Consider the following 4,373-nt stretch of genomic DNA (forward strand, 5'->3'; position numbering starts at 1 on the left):
TGTGAGTCCCGGTTGCTGCCACTGCACAATCTGCAAGCCAGGGACAGTTTGAATTCTGGTTTGCAGGAGCCGCGGGGGTGGTGGGGGTTAGAGAGGTAGATTCCTGGGCCCAACCGCTGAGGCCTGAGCCCAGCGTCCTGTGGGGTACGTGCTGAGAAGCACTGCTCCCATGGCATCTTGCCTATCCCAGTGTGACCCCATGGCGGCACTTCTCACCGGGCTCACCTCCACCAGCCTGCCTTGGCTTGAGTGTGCCATCGGCCGAGCCTTCCACCACACCCAAGCCTCCCTACCCCTGGGGCGAGCTACTCTGGAGACTGCCTCCTGTGCCCACTGGGGGACCTGCCTTCGAACCAAGGCTGGGTGGGAGAGAGAGCTCCTCCCGGCCACTCTCTGCCCTTGCCACTTCCAAGGTTCTGGGCGGAGCTCCCTGGTACCAGAAGCTGTAGCTGCCCTGTGTTCAGGTGCTCCATGCGTTGTCCCTTCCCCCCCACCCTACCCCACCCCCACCCCGGTGTGAGGACTGCTGCACTGCAGCCAAGCTGGCAGCACTAGGCTTTAAGGGCGGATTTTACATCATTCTAAAATGCTGGCGTGGACGCTAATACTCTGTGTGTGCCTTATTCCTGACCTGCGAAAACACGCGCAAAACAGTATTTCGTGTCATTCAAGATCCTCCAGTAGAAGCATTAAAATGACACAAATTGCTAAAATGCAAACAGTACTCAGATGCCCTTCCAATGCAAATGACTAGCAGATACAACTTAACCGAAATCAAGTCTTCACCTGTCACAGTCTAATGTGACAATGTGACATGGTCTCCCGATGGGATCCTGGAACTGGAAAAAGATCAGGGAAATGAGTTCAGTGGTGACGTTAGTTAATAACCACAGGAGCAAGACCAGGCTGTTTGCTCTTGTCAAAATGTACAGGCTCAGAAACCCCAAAGGGGGAGTCCCACTGTCCTACAGGGTTGGACTCTATAGACGGCAGTGAGTCAGGTGGTGGTGGTGGTGGTGGGTGTTCATGATAAAACGCCAGTACTAGTTCATGAGTTCTAACCCGTGTACCTTACTCCTGCAAAAATAGTAGTAAGAGAAGAAACTGAGGATGGACTATCTGAGAATTCGCTGAATGGTTTTTGTTAATTTTTCTGTCAGTGAACATTATTGTCCAAGTGAAAATGTATCTCGAAATCATCTTATTCACAATGCACCAGTGGAACAGCCCCACCATGAAGAAAGCTGTGAGCATCACTAAGAAGTGCAAGCCTCGCCCTGTTACCAGCCGGAAAGGAGACCAGCAGTGTCCCCCGCAGCGCCTGCCTTGCTGCGCCAACTCTTCCAGCCGATGACAAGCCCGTTTGGACTTTGGTTGGGTGGTTATTTTTTTTCTTCCGCGGATATTTTCATCATCAATTTAATAGTGGAGTCACTGATCCTGATCTCAATACACAAAGGATACAGATGTTTAACGTATTTAAAAAATGAAGATTAAACACATGGAGAGTGCCGCACGTCAGTCATTGCCAGAACACCCAAAGCTCATATTGTCCTCAGTGTTTGGAACTCCTTTCTCGGTGGAGACAGGACAGGAGGGAGGGCGAAGGGTCGCTGATGGGGAAGGCAGGAGGCCGTTAGGCAATTCCCCTGAGCCCGTTGTAGCCAAGGCTCTTCTGGATGTCCATGACACACATACTCAAACTCGCTTAGACCGCGAGAGAATTTACTGGAAGATACTGCGTATCTCACTGGCTCGTGGTGTCTAATGCAGGGAGGGCAGAAGGACACCGAGGTCCCCAGTACAAGTAGAACCAGACTTTCCAGATTCTGCCTCCATCCACACAGAGATGGCCAGGGTCGCAGATGGTATGGCACCATCCTAGAAAAAAACCGGTCTGTGATCTCTCCAGTGCCCAGTTCAAAGACCTCACAGAAAGACTCTGGTTAGGCCCCTGGGCCAATCGCCCCAGAGAGCATACATCTGGCCCCTGCAGATTCACCCAGGTGTACTGGGAACTAGACACAGAGAGGGGGCGTTGACACGAGCTAAGAAACCATTTCAATTTTCTTTCTTAGACAACAGCGTGGCTGGTGCCTAGTCTAAGAGGGAAGAGCATTCCTGGCATTCACTGTTGAGGAGAGGACCCAGCTTTCAGAGCAGGAACCCAATATAGGGGACATTGGGAGCTACACATGTCCCCTTCCCTGCCTTATGTCCCCTAGGCCTAATTCAAATCATCACACATGATGGCGCACCCTAATCCACATGATGGCCACGCAGTGCGATCTTGTTTCTCTTGTGCCTGACCTCAGCCGAAGGCTCCAGAGTGGTGAGTGTCTCTGCTGGTTGGCCAACTTGGTTTCTTCCATCAAAGACGTCAGGGCTGAGGGAGCCTAGGAGGCAGCAGTGCTTTGAGAGGCTGGGGGAGTGTGTACGCCTCAGTGGCTAATGGCAGGCGTGTTTCCCACCACCCGGCCTAAAAGCAGAGGCAGCTGGTGAGCAGCACGGGAAGAAAACAGACTGGGAGAAGAGCAAGAAGGAAGCCGGAGCAGCCCCGACAGCACTTGGTTTCTGGTCAGTCTCGTGCACAAGGTTGCCAACCTTTGGGTCCTGTGAGGTCACCCTGTATCCTTCCAAGAAATCTGTGGGTATGAGCCAGCTGGAGTCGTTTTCTTTTATTTGAAACCAAAACATCCCTAACTGTTCCCAGCGGAAGAGCTCAGGACAGAGTTCTCGGTCACGTCAACATGTACTGGGGCCCCAGAGGAAAGCATCTGCAAAGGAGACTCCGAAAATTGTTCTTCCACCGAACGAAAGCAGTGGAAGACAGAAGAGGGCAACGTTGCCATCTTCCTTTCTGATACCCTGGCCTCTGCGGTACCCTCTGGCTGTTCGCCAGCTCCAGACTCCACCCCACCCCCCCTTAGCACTCACTCCCAAAGAGCACACTGCCTCAGCTCTCTCACCGAGCAGTTGGTTTGAACCCCAGACCTTATGGTTGGCCCCCCAGAGCTTAACCCCTGTGTCCCACGAGGCGTCCTCATCAAGAGATGACCAGGACTCATCCCCAGCCAAACCCAGCGGCTTTCCTCAGCCTTCTCCACACGCGTGCCTGATGGGATTGCACTTCTACCCAGCTGTTGAAACCCTCCTTACCCCCCGCCCCCGTTGTACTTTCCTGGGGTTGCCACCACCAAGCATCACGCGGTGGGTGGCCTAGTAGAACCAGATGTGTTGTCTCTCCGTTCTGGAGATTAGACATCCAAGCAGTGTGTCCCTGGTGTCCACTCCTGAAGGCCTCAGAGGAGCCACTGCCCCACGCCTCTCGGGTTCCAGTGACTCTTGGCACTCAGTGGGATCACCTTTCTGCTCTTCACTGTATCGCCCAAAGGTGTCTTCTCCTTGTGTCTCCCTCCATCTGCTCTTCCCATTTAATCCCTTGTAAAGGGATTCGGACTAGGACCCATGCTTCTCTGTCTGACCAAACCGACGATATCAACCAAAGAAAGACTCGATTTCCCCACAGGCACCTTTGAAGGTATGGGGTGAGGACCTCAGCATATCCTTTGGAGAGCCATGATGTCACTGTGGTTGGTTGGTTGGTCTTGATACGGTGGCTCTTCTGTGCCCTTTCCCTCCATTGTCTTTCCCTGTTTCAGCCCCTGCAGCATCCCATACAGCTTGCTATTCTCCAACGCCCTATAATCAGCCCATCTTCTTGGTCAACACATTCCCCCAGGATGAGCTCATCCACTCCCAAGATTTTCGCTGTCACCTTGATGGGTATAATGGCACACCATCTTAATCTTGAGTCTCAGTTCCTCTGCTCAGTTCCTGCCCTCTGTTTTCATTCGCCTGGGGGACGACATCTCCCCCAGGTGCAAATTCACCCGGGGTTAAAGGCAGGTTCATTGTTGTTTCCATCCTCTGTTTTCTATTTCTGTTCAGGGTAACCCCACCACCACCCCCTGAGCTGTCAGCAAAATTCTTTTCAACTCTCCCCATCTTCCTGACCCCAGACATTAACCCGTCACTGAATCCCTTTCAGATGTTGGTGTCTGTAAACACTTTCATAAAATGATTTCCACTCCGTCTTGCCTTCGTGCCCAGCTTCATGTCTCCTTTTCCATCCTTCCACCTAGTCTTCTGTTCTTCTAGTTATTCCTAGAGCGACGAGGAAAGGATGTTCAGACAAGTAAAAAGCAGACTCTGCTGTCAAGATATTTAGTCTCGAGTGTCAGACAACAGGATGTTTGTCGCTGTTCAAAAGCGCTCATCGCCCACCTTTTCTGTTGGATGCTGTCTACATGCTGAAAGTCTCAAGTTACAGGGCCAGCTTCATCGCACCACTGTGGACCTGCACACAAAGG

Source organism: Echinops telfairi, unplaced genomic scaffold (assembly GCF_000313985.2).
Source record: "Echinops telfairi isolate 266 unplaced genomic scaffold, ASM31398v2 ScPeMD7_18;HRSCAF=68, whole genome shotgun sequence".
NCBI classification, from domain to species: Eukaryota; Metazoa; Chordata; class Mammalia; order Afrosoricida; family Tenrecidae; genus Echinops; species Echinops telfairi.